Source organism: Aristolochia californica, unplaced genomic scaffold, assembly GCF_029961685.1.
Source record: "Aristolochia californica isolate CCGP_79_NKW_82.1479 unplaced genomic scaffold, dmAriCali1.0.hap1 SCAF_13, whole genome shotgun sequence".
In the NCBI taxonomy this organism is placed as follows: Eukaryota; Viridiplantae; Streptophyta; class Magnoliopsida; order Piperales; family Aristolochiaceae; genus Aristolochia; species Aristolochia californica.
The window spans coordinates 26,354,492-26,372,355 of NW_027181804.1; positions in this window are offsets into that span (position 1 = coordinate 26,354,492).

Sequence of the window (17,864 nt, forward strand, 5' to 3'; positions counted from 1 at the left end):
AACTTTATTACTAAGCAGTTCGTGATTAGCATTAAAATCATCAAATTACAAGTTTAGTACATAAGAACAACACATGTTCAAATACAATAAAAGATACACTCATCAGTTATCATTCCACATGCAAGTCGCTATGTCATCTCGAAATTGTGCGGCTCTTGTGGATTCTAATGCACGCTGCCTCCGAAAGCTTGTTACTTGGGTATCCTCTTCCACAAGACCATCGCTATCATCGCTGTCTGTATCGTCCGTTGCACGTAATTGAACCCCATCACCTCCTCCACCAAACTCATCATCCGAATCATCATCTTCCAAATTAAATATATCATTGTAATCCTCTGTACGTATATAATTGTGCAATATGCAACAAGCAACGACAATTTTTGTCTGCACCTTAAAAGAAAATGGAGGAGCACCTTTCAATATTTGAAATCGAGCTTTTAAAGCACCAAAAGTTCTCTCAATAGTATTCCGCAAAGACGAGTGTCTTCGATTGAATAATTCTTTTTCATTCTTAGGAATATTATCTCCAAATTCTTGCAAATGATATCGAGTTCCTCGATATGGAGCCAAAAATCCTCGTACATTTGCATAACCAGCATCGACTAGATAATATTTACCTACAATACCAAATATTTTCTACATTAAATGATTAAAGATAAAATAGATAAAATATTACTGCACAAAATATATTATTTACCTTTAGGTACAAATAGTCTATTTCGGCGAGTCAATGCGTCCTTCAGTACACGAGAATCAGCTGCTGATCCCTCCCATCCAGCTAGTACATAAGTGAATTGCATGTCGAATGTACATGCTGCCATCACATTTTGTAAGAGATAACCCTTTCTGTTCCAGAACCTTGGTTGTTCTTCAAGCGGGATGTTTGCTTTGATATGTGTTCCATCAATAGCCCCAATACAATCCTAATTATATAAGCGGGGCCATTAGTATTGACTAAATTTGTATAGTAATCTAAATAGAGGGCAAGTGATGTTACCTTGAAGTATGGATAAAACATTGAATTGTTTAAAATCCTCGAGTGTGTGCGTTCTGAAGGCTGTTTGATATAATCAGAGTGAAGTTTGAGGATAGCATCCAACACCTTGTTGAAATATTTACTTATGGACCAATTCGATCTATCAAACATCTCTGCTGTGACACTATAGGCTTGTTGTTGACCAACAGTTAGGAGGAAATAGGCAAGTTGTTCTTCCACTGAGATGGTCTTTGTCGTTGATAAAAACCCTCTGGTATTAAGTATTGTTGCCAATTTGTGAAATACAGTTTGATTCATCCTGTAAACTTTTCGAAATTTAACAGGAGATTTATCTAAGGCCTTTTGCAAATACAACGGACCATTCATCCCATAAGAACGTGGTACACCTCTGTTACTAGGGCATAGATAGTATTTTACTATGATGACAATCATACATGCCAATCCAATCATAATTACATCCATATCTTCTTCTGTCATAATATCCATGAGAATCTGCAAATTTAAACTTCTAAATAGTCATAAACAAAAATAATAGCTAATCTTTAATCATAACCTATTTATCCAAACTCAATAATCATATTCACATCAATACTCATCCACCATATTATCCACATAATATATTAAGACAACAAACATATAAAATAGAAACTTTAACCGTACTGATAAGTCTAACAACGTTATAATTCAAACATCGTCTTTAATACATAACAATCTTCTCAAAAAAGATATTGTACTTAAAACGCATTACAATTACTTGTTTGCACAATAATTAAGCCACCTAACCCGCTCCGCCACTGTCATTTTTAAAAACAGGGTCCTCTTACCTGGCGTATTTATCCATTCAGGAGCGCCATACTTCAGTGCCTCTGACAGGTCCGGAATTTCCATGAGGGCATTGACCCAAGGTTCTTCGACATCGCGTTCCTTATACTCCATAACAGATTTCATAGCATCAGCGATCTTGCCAACTACATCAATTAATTGTCTATTGTCTTCAATGGGCAATTCGCTTCTCTTTCTACGACGACGTGAAGATGGCCCTTTAGTTCCACAAGATTGATCCGCTGTCGAATCATTTCCACTATTGAATTGCGGTGGAGTTCCCATAACTATGTCAACATTGTCGAGCTCATCCATCGAGATAGGAGCCGACTCATCATGGATAATTTCATCACATAGATCTATAGGAGTTGTACTACCATTCCCTACGGCTATTGTGTTTCCGACTACAATAGCCAATTTGTCGTAAAGGGGGCAACCTTGTTGTCTATACTTCTCAGCCTCTTTATGCTCCTACAAGAATAAAACATCATTCTTAGTAATGCGAAACAATACAAACTGTTTTACAATATATCATGATTTACTGACCTTAATGTAGTCTTGCCATACAGAATGACATGCAGTAACTCGTTGTGTAGTTGCATCCCAACCGAACCCACTAGTGTTGAGACAGCTCGTTACCGTTTGGTATGTTTTCTTCCATGATCTTGTTCGATTCTTAAGTTGCTCAATAGTTTTTTTATTGACAGCGTCTTCATTGAACTTACTGACACATTCTGTATATACCTCGTGCTTCCAAACACCATTGGGCAACTTGTTCCCCATATATACCTGCTCGACTAAAAGATCGAGCATTTTGTTGTCTTCTTCAAAGCTCCAAAAGTCATATGGTCGACCACTTGGTTGTTTTCTTGCAGCCATTTTCAATCTAAATCCGAGATTGTCCTCATGGAAAAAACTTTATCAGACTACCATTACCCGTCACGAAACAAAAACCACAAATAAGAAAATACCATGTGGTGGATATTTATAACACCCGAATCTCCTCACCACATGGCAAAAACATTCCATAGCACTTCAAAATTTGTAAACAACATTCTAAAACATTCCAAAACTAATCAACTATTTCCACTTGAGATGCAAAACAATGCAAACACACACACACACACATCAAGTCCAAATTCACCGAACACCCCTCGTAGAGCCCCATATGACTTCACAGTCACTACGAACTGTACCTCGTCAGTGATGGGGGTCGGGTTTCGTTGGCTAATGGACGCCCGTGTAGGCGACTCAACCTTGTTTGAATTGGACTAAACACCGTAAACCGTAATTGAGAACCTTAAAAACCCTAGACCCTAAACCCTAACCCTAGACCCCATAGCTCCAAAACCTCCTAAACCCTAACCCTAGACCCCATAGCTCCAAAACCTCCTAAACCCTAACCCTAGACCCATAGCTCCAAAACCTCCTAAACCCTAACCCCATACCTCCAAAACCTCCTAAACCCTAACCCTAGACCCCATACCTCCCAAACCTACTAAAGCCTAACCCTAGACCCCATAACTCCAAAACCTCCTAAACCCTATACCCCAAACCCTAATTCCAGAAGTTAAACAAAAAACCCTAGATCTTAACAACCCTAAAAGCCCCAAACCCTAAACCCTAAACCCTATCACCCATTAAACCTTAGCTGAAAAAAATTGAAAAAAAAACCTAAACCCTAATTCCAGAACCTAAACCCTAACAATACCATAAATCCTTAACCCTAAAAACTTAACCCCTAAATACAAAGCACCAAACCCTAAAAACACTAAACCCTAACCCTAATAAAAATTTTAGACCCTAATCCGTAACACTAAATCCCACAATTATGTACAAATAACCCCAAATTAGACACTGGAACTAAAATTAAATCAAATACAACACTCATTTAATCAGAAAAAATAATTAGGGTTTAGTCATACCTTCTGAAATTTGGGGAAAATCGAAGCCGACGACTGAAATCAAAGCCGAACCGGGAAAATCGATGCTGAATCGAAGTGGAAATTTAGAAATCGAAGAAAACCAAAACTGAATTAGGGGAAATCGCAGGAAATCGGAGGGAATTTTGGGGGAAAAGATATGAGCGAGAGGGAGAAGGGCGTGAGATGCCGCAAGGGGGAAAAGAGGGAGAAGAGACAGAGCGGGAGGCCGAGAGGGATAAGAGAGAGGGAGAAACGAGCGAGAGGGAGAAACGAGCGAGAGGTTCAGAGGGAGAACGAGCGAGAGAGGGGGAAGGATGTCGGAAGGACGCTCGCAGCGAGAGACGGAGGTAGTAGAGAGGGAGACCGGAGAGAGGGAGACCGGAGAGAGACGGCGGAGACGAGAGAACGAGCAGAGAGCTCGGGCTTCACGGAGACGACAGAGGCTGCGGGAACGAGAGTCGCTGTGTGCGGGAATGAAACGATCGAAATGAAAAAAAAAACAGAGACGGTCGAGCCAGAGAGAGCCCGCGCGAGAGAATCAAGTGGATGATTCTCAAAATCGGGCGGAAAGCACTTTCCGCCCGTTACTCTTTACACATGAACTCTTGGTTCATGTATATTCATGTACATGACATGAATTTTGGCGTCCACTAACGACATCAGGACATGAACTGCGTAATGCGCTTGAATATCATGTCCTGAGTCATGTGCACTAACCCCCCCTTAGTGTTAACAACTTCATGTGCACTGGAAAACAGTTTCCAGTGTTAGTGCCCCAACATGAGAAAAACATAAAAAACAAAAGAATTTCTAAACCTTTACAGTGCACTTAATTACAACATAATCCTTAAACCCCAAATTAGGTAAAACAACCATTATTACTACACAAATAAATTATTTAATGTATAATTAAATATACTAATATATTTATTAATTGAATTAGATATTTTATTGTACATTAATATGGTAATTACATGAGCCAATGAAATAACTACATGATTAATTACAAATAATAAATAAATAACATTATAAATAACAAAAACGAAAGTAATACGTTGAGTTATTAATTTATTAATAACATATGATATACTTTAACCTAAAAATGAATAATTTAAGAGAAAAAAATGATCTAATCATAACTTTAACACACTATATATTTGTACATAACATATTTTATGTATTATTAATTATTAATATATTATCACAAAATTTAAAACTATTGGTTTAATTAACTATAGCAATCGGATAATTATGCCAAAAATAATTTATCAAATATTTATTTTAACAATATTTTAATTATGACTATTAAATCACTATTTTAATATAGTAACTGTAAAATAAATATATTAAATAAATAAAAATAATTAATTATAAATAAAAATAATTAATTATAAATAAAAATAATTAATTACAAATAAAAATAAATATTTATAAATAAAAATAAATATTTATAAATAAAAATAAATATTTATAAATAAAAATAATTATTTATAAATAAAAATAATTAAACCATCGTCGTCTTCCTCAGCTGCGAGCCAAAGGGCAACGACGATGGCGACGGCCAGCGACGACGGCGGGCAACGACGATGGCGACGGGGACGGGCTAGTAGGCAACGGCGACGGAACGAGAGAGGGCTGCGGCAACACCGAGAGAGGGCTGCGGGAACGAGAGACGGTTGCGGAACGAAAGAGGGTTGCGGCAACACCGAGAGAGGGTTGCGGCAACACCGAGAGAGGGTTGTGGAAATGAAACCGCAGAGAGGGTGTGCGGCAGAGAGCCCCCCGAGAGACAACCCCGCTCGCCGAGAGATAGCCCGCGCAAGAGTCATGTAGATGATTCTCAAAATCCGGCGGAAAGCACTTTCCGCCCGTTACTCTTGAGACTTGAACTCGTGATTCATGTACATGACATGAATTTTGGCGCCCCCTAATGACATCAGGACATGAACTGTGTAATGCGCATGAAATTCATGTCCTGAGTCATGTGCACTAACCCCCCCTAATACTTCATTCAAACTTTTCCTTAAATAAAAACTGTTCAGGTGATTAGAGGTAATCTGATTATTTTCGTCTTGTTTTTATCACGGCGTGCTAGAGCTCTTATTTTATCTCCTTCCCTTAGATCTCTTGTGTTTATATGCTGGCCCTAGAAATCGACAAACCCGATAAGAGAAGGTGATTAGGTTTAAATGCCTTTGAATCATATACAATGTCTTAGTAAGAGAAAAATGATTTTGTTGTTGACCCAGGTAGTTTATCAAGAGGGGGGTGAATTGAGATTTTTACAATTAAAGCTAAGTGTTTATATGTAGAATTTAAAATAATTAAAAAAATTAACAAGCGCACACTATAATAGAAGACGATGAATTTTTGTTACCGATGTTTCCCAATTGATAATCATTGTCAAAAAATCTTTACTTAGGAAAAATTCAAAAGATTATCTAGACTTCTTGGCTCTAGATCAACAATGTGAAGAAAAAATAAAAAATACAAAAATAAAAGAAAAAATTACACTATTGAAATTTGGAGAGACAACATTTTCCTTAAGATTTCTAAGTCTCCAACCTTTGATGCACAAGGGATAAACATATGTAGCTTGAATTGCTAATATGCACAAAAAATTTGAGAGAGATAGGAAATTTGCAAGTTTGTAGCTCCTCTCCCAAAAATGGGTTTGTGAATAAATTTTAAGTAAAACCATTAGTTGAATGTAGTAAATTGTCAATAAATGTTCTCATTACTTTTCATAGTGTATTTGGAAGGGTATTTATAAGTTTCTCCATCAAACTAGTCATTTTTTACGCATTTTCAAATAACTACAAAAAAAGTTGATCCATCATTGGAAATTATGATCAATTAACCATGTATAATGGCTATATTTTTATGTTCCTTAGGCTTGTTGAACGATGAGTTCAACTTCTCATAAATGATTGGTTAATCTATCAATTCAGACAGGTTGATCGATCATGCTTGATGGGCTGGCTATGCAGTGTTCTAGATGATTGATTGTAGAACAAGTATGATCGATAATTCTTTAAAACTCAATATGGTATGATCAATTAGTTAAATTAATCGATCATGCTTTATGTGCTTCTATTGAACTGCATTCTATACGGTCGATCAAGCCCATATAGGTAGATTGATCATGCAAATCAATCAGTTAAATTAATCGATCATAACTTCTATTAAACTGCTTTCTATACGGTCAATCAAGCCCATATAGGTTGAGATTGATCATGATTTATGCCAAATTTAGAAAATTAGTTTTAAGCTTGATGATGGTCGGCGACGCAGAGAAGTTTTCCTGTTGCCGAAGACGAAGCCGTCGACATCGAGGTCTGTGTTTTCTGGTGACGACGTGGGAGAAATCGTCCAAGAAGGGTCTCTGCCGGTGACGCGCCGTCGAAGAGGACGCCGTGAGATTTCATCCGAGAAGGGAGAAAGTCGCGCGTGACGAACGAAAAAAAATAAAATTCGGAGAAGAGGAGAAGAAGTCGTCGCCGTTTCCGTGCCACCGCACGCCGCCCCGAGCTGCTGTCGCCGTAGCCACAGAAGGTTGACGACGACGACTCTGTTCTCTGACTCTATTCCGTTGCCGTCGCCGGTTGAGAGCCACCGCGCGCCGCCTCCTTCTGCCCTTTCCGGCGCCGGTTCGCGCCGCCCCCAGCCGCCGTTGCCGTTGCCGTCGCCGCAGAAAGTTGGTTTCATCCCGCTCTGTTCAAAACAGGGACGCGGGGAAGAAGACGGGGGTTTTCACTTAACGCTGACCCGTTCAACCCGGCCCGGTTCGTTCAACCCAGTTTGGGTCGATAGGTCTGGTTTGTGGCCCGTGACAGCTTGTTTGACGTCCGATTAAAGTGATTTTGGAGGCGTTGGATTCGTATCATCAATAACCTAAGTTAGGCGATGATGACTAGGGTTTTTTCTGCCAATTTTGATATGACAAAATTCGTTGGCATAGGGAATTTCAAATTATGGCAGAGGAGGGTGAAAGACCTATTAGTACAGCAGGGCATGTTGAAGGCATTGTACGGAAAACAACCAGCAGGAATGGATAACATGGATTAGAAAGAAATGGAGGTGAAGGCTGTGGCGACAATTAGGTTTTTTCTGGCTGATGACGTGATGTATCATGTCATGGATGAGGAATCACTGGCGGCAATTTGATTGAAACTGGAAAGTCGGTATATGTCCAAGTCGTTAACGAACAAGCTCTATCTTAAGCAAAAATTGTATGGTCTTAAGATGACAGAGGGCTCGGATCTGAGCCAACATATCAACATTTTCCATCAGCTCATTAGAGATTTGAGGCGGGTTGATGTGAAGTTCGAAGACGAAGACAAGACGTTAATGTTGCTGAATTCCCTACCTAATTCTCCTATGCATGAAAATTTGGTTACGACTTTGATGTGGGAAAAAGAAACTCTCGAGTTGGAGGAAATCACAAGTGCTCTATTAGGCTTTCATTAGAAGAAGAAAGCCAGTGATGAGACTTCACAAGGTGAAGGACTTGTAGTGAAGAATCATCCCTGTCGCTCCAGTGGACGTAGGCTAGGCCGAACCACCGTAAATTTGTCGTGTTCGTTCCTATTTTTTGTTCTCATGTAGGTCAGGCACATTCCTGAGTTGAAGAATAACCTCATTTTTGTTGGGCAGCTTGATGATTGTGGCCATTCAGTAGTGTTTTCAGATATTACCTGGAAGGTCACCAAAGGGGCATTGGGACTGGCTCGAGGTAAGAAAATTGGTACACTCTATTTGAGTACTATTTTGACTAACACTATTGCTACTATCGTTGTAGAGAGCACAACAGATTTGTGGCATTGCAGGTTTGGCATATGAGTCAGAAGGGTATGAAAGAACTTCTGTCCAGAGGCAAACTACCAGAACCGAAATCAATTGATCTCAGTATGTGTGAGAGTTGCATTATGGGAAAAAAGAAGAAGGTCAGTTTCTTGAAAAGTGGCAGAACACTGAAGAAAGAAAAACTGGACCTTGTGCACACTGATGTGTGGGGACCTTCCCCAGTGGCATCCCTTGGAGGTTCTCATTACTATGTCACGTTCATTGATGATCACAGCAGGAAGGTATGGGTTTATTTTTTGAAGCATAAATCTGATGTATTTAATGTGCTCAAAATTTGGAAGGCCATGGTTGAGATAGAGACAGACTTGAAACTGAAATGTAAAAAATCTGAATAATGGTGGTGAGTATATTAATGGCGGGTTCAAGGAGTACTGTGCAGCTCGGGGTATCTGAATGGAGAAGACCATTCTTGGGACACCACAACAAAATGGAGTTGTTGAATGTATGAACAGAACCATCAATGAGTGTGCTAGAAGCATGAAGCTGCACGCTGGATTACCACCTACTTTCTGGGCAGATGTGGTCAGTATTGTAGTATACTTGACAAACAGAGGGCCATCAGTTCCGTTGGATTGTGGATTGCCTGAGGAGGCATGGAGTGGGAAAGAGATCAAAATTTCTCACATTAAACTTTTTGGTTGTCTTTCTTATGTTCTTGTTGATTCTGATGCTCGTAGTAAGCTTGAGGCTAAGTCAAAGAAAGGCTATTTCAATGGCTATGGAGACGAGGAATTTGGCTATCGTTTCTGGGATGATCAGGGTCGGAAGATTATAAGAAGCAGGAATGTGATTTTCATTGAGAAGATTGTGTACAAGGACAAGTCTGGTATAGTTGCTGAAGCAGCTCCTCAGGAGTCCGAGTACGTGAGATTGGATGACCTACCAGAGGCCACCGTGCAGTGCAAAGATGCGAGTGACGGGGAGAATGGGTCCAATGCACCCATTTCTATTATTCCACAGTCAGATCCAGAGTCGTCCACTCCTGCAACTGCAATTTGTAGGTTAGTTAGAACTATTCGGTCTCCACAACGTTTCACACCTACTTTGAATTATATTCTGTTGACAGATGGTGGAGAACCGTAGAGTTACAAAGAAACCTTGCAAAATAAAAATTCTAGTAAGTGGGAGCTGGCCATGAAGGATGAGATGGATTCCCAGTTAGGGAATCAGACATGGGAGTTGACAGAACTTCCATAAGGGAAGAAGGCATTGAACAACAAGGGGTGTATCGAGTGAAATTTAGCGTGATGGCAGTCAGAGGTACAAGGCTAGACTTGTTGTAAAGGGCTTTCAACAAAAGCAGGGTATTGATTACTCTGAGATTTTTTCTCCTATAGTGAAGATCACAACCAGCAGGTTAGTATTGTCCATGGTTGCTACTGAAGAGTTATTTCTTGAGCAGTTAGATGTGAAGACAACCTTTCTTCATGGAGACCTTGAAGAAGACATCTATATGCGCCGACCTGAGGGGTTTACAGTACAGGGACAGGAAGGTTCAGTTTGCAGATTGAAGAAGAGTTTGTATGGCCTGAAGCAAGCTCCTAGACAGTGGTACAAGAAATTTTACAGTTTTATGTGTAGTGTTGGGTACATCAGATGTCAGGCAGATCACTGTTGCTATGTCAGGTATTTTGACAATTCTTACATTATTCTATTACTGTATGTGGATGACATGCTTATTGCAGGGGCTAGTATTGATGAGATCAATAATCTGAAGAAGCAGATGTCAGAGCACTTTGCAATGAAGGATTTGGGAGTTGCGAAGCAAATCCTTTGTATGAGAATTGTCAGAGACAGAGTCAAAGGCATGTTGAGACTCTCGCAGGCTAAGTATGTGAAAAAGGTACTCAACAGGTTCAATATGGACAAGGCCAAATCAGTTGGCACACCCTTGGGCAGTCACTTTAGACTCAGCAAGGATCAGTTACCCAAGTCAGAGAAGGAACAAGATTACATGAGTAAGGTTCCTTATGCCTCAGCCATTGGTTCACTTATGTATGCTATGGTTTGCACTAGACCAGATATTGCCCATGCAGTGGGAGTTGTGTGTAGATGTAGATATATGAGTAACCCAGGAAAACAACATTGGGAAGTAGTGAAGTGGATTTCTAAGGTACCTAAAAGGACCCTCAGAAATGGGCTTGTGTTTCTCAGGAGAGAGCTTAGAGGTGAGGGGTTATGTTGATGTTGATCTAGGTAGAGATATTGAGAGCAAAAAAACGTAGCATAGGGTTTGTTTACACTTTGGGTGGTACTGCAGTTTCATGGGGTTCAAATCTACAGAAAATAGTTTATTTGTTACTACAAAAGCTGAGTACATTGCAGTATCAGAAGCTGCAAAGGAAATGATCTGGCTACAGAGCTTCTTAGAGGAATTGGGCAAAAGGAATCAGACGGGTACTCTCTACAGCGATAGTTAGAGTGTCATATTCATTGCCAAGAACCCAACATTTCATTCCAGGACTAAGCACATTCAGATCATGTATCACTTTATACGATCATTGTTAGATGACGTACAGTTGGTACTTGAGAAAAATTGTGGAAGTAAAAACCTTGCTGATATGTTGACAAATGGTGTTAAACTTGAGAAACTGAAGTTGTACGCAACTTCAGTTGGTCTTCTAGCATGAAGACATGAACAGTGAGTTGTAGAGGTGGAGGATATCATGTTTGAGGAAGAGGGCGATGCAATGGGTGTACCAGTCTCCAAGTAGGAGAATTGTTGAGTATTGTGGAGGTTGGCCCACACACCACTAGCAGGACATGGAGGGGATTTTTATTTTTCTTTATTTGTGTTAGTGTGTGCTACACTCAAGGGAAATATCAAGCTTCCCTCCCGTAGATATTTCCCCTCTTTAGAACTTACAAAGACGTAGCCGAAAAATAAGGTAAGTCTTGGGACTTACAAAAACAACGAGATAGAGTGCCAAAAACAGAGCATCTTGGGAGTGAGATACAGAAAAGGGCTCGACGAGCATCATCGAAAGAGACTGGCTCGGATCTCGGTGCTGTCACCGGAAGAGACCGACTCGGGTTTTGGCACTCTAGCCGAAAGAGACTCACTCGAGTCTTGGCACTATAGCTGAAAGAGACTGGCTCGGGTTTCGGCGCTGTCGCCGGAAGAGACTGGCTTAGGTTTCAACAATGTCACCGAAAGAGACTGACTCGGGTCTCGATGCTATCACCGGAACAGGAAAGGCGTCCCGGTGTTGCTGGTAGAGGCAGAAAGGAGGCATTCTAGTGCTTTTGGTAGAGGCAGCAAGAGTCGTTTCGATGCTACTAGTAAAGGCAGTAGGGAGGCGTTCCGGTGCTACTGGTAGAGGCAGTAGGGAGGCGTTCCAGTGCTGCTGGTAGTGGCAGCAGGCTTTCCGGTGATGCTACTGGTGGAAGTAGCAAGGAGGCGTTTCGGTGATGTTGCTGGTAGAGGCAACAAGGAGGCGTTTCGATGATGCTGTTGGTAGAGGCAGCAGGGAGGCATTCCAGTGCTGCTGGTAGAGGCAATAGGGAGAGGTGATTCTGCGTCGTTCTAGAAGAGAGACTCTCGGCACCCGTCACTGCTATTACAGAGAACTCTTTGGACTTGTTGTAACGGTGAGATTGTGTACTATTGTAAGTATAAACCTTATCGATATTCCTCAAGTAATAAAATCTTTTGTAGCTCCCGTGGACGTATGCAATTTGTCGAACCATGTAAATCTTTGTGTCGTGCGTGGTTACCTATTACCTTATTGTCATCATCGTTTTACCTAACAACTGGTATCAAAGCCGAGCCGGAAGAAAGGAGGCCTCTCACCATCGCGAAACGTGATGCCACTGCCGTAAGAGGTAAGCTTGGGACTCAGCGCCGTGAGAGAAACGGGGTACTCTCTCTTGGGATTTTGTATCTATGCTTGTGTGTGCTGCAGGAAGACGATGCAGTGAGCTTCAGTCTCGCCAGGAAGAGGAAGTAGTGAGCTTCGGGACTCGACGTTGGTAGAGAAGCTCTCGATACTGTAACACAGAAACATTGTGTGACTCGTTGATGCTTGTTCCTATTTTGTATTGTGATTCCTCAAAGATTTGAAATAAAATCCTCTGCAGCTCCCATGGACGTAGGCAATTTGCCGAACCACATAAATTTTGTGTCGTGCGTGATTACTTGTTACTTTGTTGTCATCCGATTTTTTCATAACAAACCTTAATCAATGTATCTCTTAAAGGAGTTGCATCTGAAATGATTGATTACAAATATCAATAAGTATGTAGTTAAGTTTTGTTATCATCAAAATATAGATGCAGGTCAACCTAGGTCAACAATCTCCCCCTTTTTTATGATAACAAAACCTAATTTCATAAAACTAAAGTACAATATCACAAAAGTGTGTAGGATTACTCCCCCAGAATTTATGCATGAAATTTTGAGTTTAAGTTTAGTTAATTTTTCTCCCCCTTTTTATCATAAAGTAATTTTTTTTGCAATTTTGAGATGCACACTAAAGAGTGGCTCAAGGCTATTTCATTCCATATACGTGTATGAGTATGAGCAAAAAACTACCTTAAAAATATATAAGTAGTACAAAAGAAAAGTCAATCCTAGTCACGAATGCTGACAGGAAAGAGGGAGTAGTGCTTGGTCGGTGGTGGTGGTGGAGGCTGATGGGATAGAGAAATGAAGTTGATCATTGACTGAAGGAGGTTTTAAAACTCTTATTGCCCTACTTTGAGTTTCACTTGGGCAAATAGAATATGGATGAGTGTTTCCTTCATGCCTAAGATATTGTCATCAATCTGCACGAGACGATCTAAGCTAGTGGAGTTGACATTCCTCTTTACAAAATGATATTGGTATGCATCTTCTCTATCTAGACTAGTCTCATCTCCAAAATATTCATCGATTGATTTTCCTTGTTAGATCTCCCATTTGCCTCTGTTTTTGGCAAACCCAAATTTCCTCACCTTCAACTCACAAATAGGCATCTTCTTGGTGACTAAAAAGATCTCCTTTTGCTCGAGGTTAATACTATGGTGTTCCAAGATCGTGGTGATAACTTGGCCAAAGGGGAGGCCATCTGCTTGAATGTTATTTGCTATGTCAGACATCTGTAGGAACATGGAAAGGGGAAAATCCAGAGGGATCTAATGGGTAAAGGCCTAGAGCCAAGAAATGCCATAGGTGGTGTGCCGTGTTAAAGTGCCCTTCATTGGATTGAGGATATGTTCACTATCTCCATGAACAATCGATGCTCCATGCTAAGATCTTTTATCTTGATCTCGTATGAGTTGCCCATGGTCTACTCAACAATCAAGTTAATTATGTCAGTGATTGATTGAGGATGCTCTTCTTCCAAATCAATTGGCCAATTTTCCTTAATGTACCGTTTCAACCCATCTTTGGAGGTACCTAGGAGCTCATTGAGTTTTATGGTGGTTAGAGAAATGGAGGTCTTCTGAATTAAGGATGTGTGCTTCAATTCTCGAGCTCTTCTACCTCAAGGTTGGTGTAAAATACCTTAACTAGATTAGGATAGATAGAAAAGTTTCATTCCCGTACAGTGGATTAGTACCCAAAGAGATCATAAAAGGAAGCTACCTCTCATCGGTAGAAAGCAGAGTGGTGCATATTGGTATTGGGTATTGTATCAGCATACTCAAAATTTGAAATAACACACTATGTGTTGGGTTGTACTGGGATATTTCCACAACATTGACTCTACGAAGATATTTCCACACTGGATAATACAAAAGATAAAAATGAAAAAAAAATCAACATTTCACTTACAGATCTCAAAGAATGTTCGCCGTTCGGGGATATTTTCAAAAGCCTTTCTAAGAATGAAGGAGGATTGCTGAAAACAAGCAAGAGTTAGAGCTTTTGTAGGGTTAGGTCGGAGACGGAAAAAAACAGAAGATTAAATAAAAATCTTACCTCATTTTGTCAGACTGTCGCTTTTGTCTCATCGGTGAGGAAGAACTTTGGATGAAGAAATAGAAGAGGGAGAAGATAAAAGATAAAGAAATCGCAGACGAAGAAATCATAGACGAAGAAATCGAAGAGTTTGAGACAGAGAGTGAGGAATTGAAGAGGGAGAGGGAGAACGAGGGACATGAAGACAAAAATCTCCCTTTTCCGATGAATCGTTGCCTAACGGACAACAATTCTGATCTCTAATCCACGATTTCCACAAGAAAATCGTGTTGCCATGCCAGAGATGGAATGGAAGAGAGTCCTGCGACGCGACTCTCTTCACGGTCTCGAGACTCACGAAATCCCAAATCCCTTGAATCCCGTCGCTCGTTAAATTAACGAGTCGTCGAGCCGAACCTGGATTCGGTCGAGCTCGGCTCATTAATTTGAACGAGCTGATCTCGGATCTCGAACTAGGCTCGAGATCTAGGGATACCGAATCGAACTGAGCCGGCACCGAGCCAAGCTCGAGCCGCTCGTGAGCCGGCTTGGTTTGAAGCCACCCCTATGTGTAAGAGCAGTGACATTGCAGTTGGGGTGAACGGAATTGGTTAGAACGCATCGTTCGATGAAGAGATGTGGAGGAGCAGCGGCTTGGGAGTGCATCGACATTGGTAGCGGATGGGAAGAGCATCAACATTGGTAGTGGCTGGGAAAAGCAACGACACTGGTAGCGGCTGGGAAGAGCAGCGACACTGGTAGCGGTTGGGGCAGACAAAATCAAAGATAACACATCATTTGAGTGGTTCAACTTGGGAGGGTATGGCAGGGAGTGAATTATGGGTGAAGATGTAGTGGAAGCAGAATTTTTTTTAGAGGATGGCAGATGCAGAAGATCGATTTCCTCTGATACCATGTTAGATGTTGAATTGAACTACCCATTTACAATTGAGTAAGGGTGGTATTTATACAATGTAGAATAGAGAAAATAAGTTTTACATGATAAATACAACATTGAATAAATCCAATAGGATCTTATCCAATAATCGAAGGGATTATGCTTATCCCTTATAATGGCATCAATGCATGGTTCTACTCAACACTCATCTTCCATGTATCGTTTGAATGCACGCGTTTGTTTGTTTTGGTTACTGTTGAAATTATGGTTTCAAATATATTATTTATAAAATAAAATTACCATGATTTTATAGGTGTGGGGCCTACTCTAGATGCTTTGTCATTAGATGTTCAGTCCAAGGAATAATGACCAACACATCCCTCTGTAGAGGTAGATTAATTGGGTGCATTGACTTAGTGAACACATCCCTTGGGAATAAGGAGATGTATCTTTCTTGAGGGGATGTATCTCTCCTTAGAGGATGTATCTCTCCGAAGAAGATGTATCCTTATGAATAGTGATTAGTGTCACACCCTTTGGAAATCTATGAATTCCTCCATGGTCTTATAAGTGAAGCTAATGCTATTTGCACACCCAATCTCGCTGAACTGGAGCAAACTTATCACTTGTAAATGAATTATCAAAGATTATCTTGTGCACTTCAAGTTTTATTTATATTCTTCAAGATAAAAGGTACGCTCTCTTTATTCTTCTTATTTCAATTCTATGATTTATGTATGGTTCTCATGATAATGAGAATTATGGAGGATTTAATATCTATTTCTATGATGTTTATTTTATTATTATTAGATATCAAGTCTAACGATCAATTTGCTCTGATACCATGTTAGATGTTGAATTGAACTACCCATTTACAATTGAGTAAGGGTGGTATTTATACAATTTACAATAGAGAAAATAAGTTTTACATGATAAATGCAGCATTGAATAAATCCAATAGGATCTTATCCAATAACTGAAGGGATTATACTTATCCCTTATAATGGCATTAATGCATGGTTCTACTCAACACTCATCTTCCATGTATCGTTTGAATGCATGCGCTCGTTTGTTTTAGTTACAAACTTCAAACCATTTTCAATCAATCATCTTTTTTAGCTGCTACAATCCCTCCATCAGGGAGGCCAAAAATTTTCCTATCGCTGGACTGTTCCTCTTTCTCCTCCATGTAGGTTTTCTTCATATCATGAACTTCTAAATAACATAAATGAAATTCATGAACTCAAAATCGTGCCTCCTATCATGGCATCAATTTCTGACAAATAGAGAACGACAAACAGAGAACAGAGTTGTCTCATCTATCGCAGAGGCTCGTCGATGGCAATGTCTAGGCATGCCTCTGTGGACCAGACCCTTTCTTAAAATTCATCATTTCCATAAAAGGAGACAACCAAGCGACGGGTCATTGCTGGCAACCACCCTTTAAGGGAAACCACCAAGCTACTGGTCATTTATGTGACGGTTAGAGAACCGTCTAACACTCCACACTCCACCTCTTCAAAACTTCCGTAGAAAACGATAAGAATATTAATTACTACTTACTTTGCTTATTAACTGAATTTAGATGCTGAATTGACGTATTAGCATCAGATTCCGCAACGTAAAAAATCCGTGTTTAGACAGTCCGAGATGAAAACAATGACGACCTCAACTTATTTGCAAAACTACCGAACTTTGACTGGTCCACTGTACATGTGGACAGTCAAAGGCGACAAGTAAGCTTTGACTGCTTACGCATCGCTACGTCATCAATGGGATACTGTAGATTAACACATAGTCTGCCACGTCAGTATAGTTGACACGTATTCTGCCACGTCATTACATGATAAAATTTTGAATAAATTTTTTAAAAATCAAATACATTTTTTATTACCTTATATGTAAAATAATAAATTATTAAATTTTTAATAAACAATTAAAAAATTAACTCTTACTTATTTAACACCATTTAATATCAATTAAAATATTTATTAATTAAAAAAATTCGTTACACTTTTTATTTCTTCATATTTTAAAAAATAAAATAAAATAAGTAAATTAATTAGATTTAAAATATTTATAAATTAAAAAAATATTAAAAGTTATTTTAGAGTTTAAAAATACAATTTATTTGTTATCACTTTTTTAAAAAATAATAATAATTACAAATTTTAAATATTTATAAATAGAAAAAATCTAACTCTTACCCATTTAGTATGGATTTAAAATATTTATAAATTTAAAAAATCTTACTCTTAAGTCTTACCCATATATTATCTATTTAAAATATTTAAAATTTTTAAAAAATATACAAAAAAGTTATTTTAGAGTTTAAAAATACAATTTATTTGTATAATTTTTATCACCGTATTTAAAAAACAATAATATTTAAAATTTTTAAATATTTATAAATAGAAATAATCTAACTCTTACCCATTTACTATGGATTTAAAATATTTATAAATAGAAAAA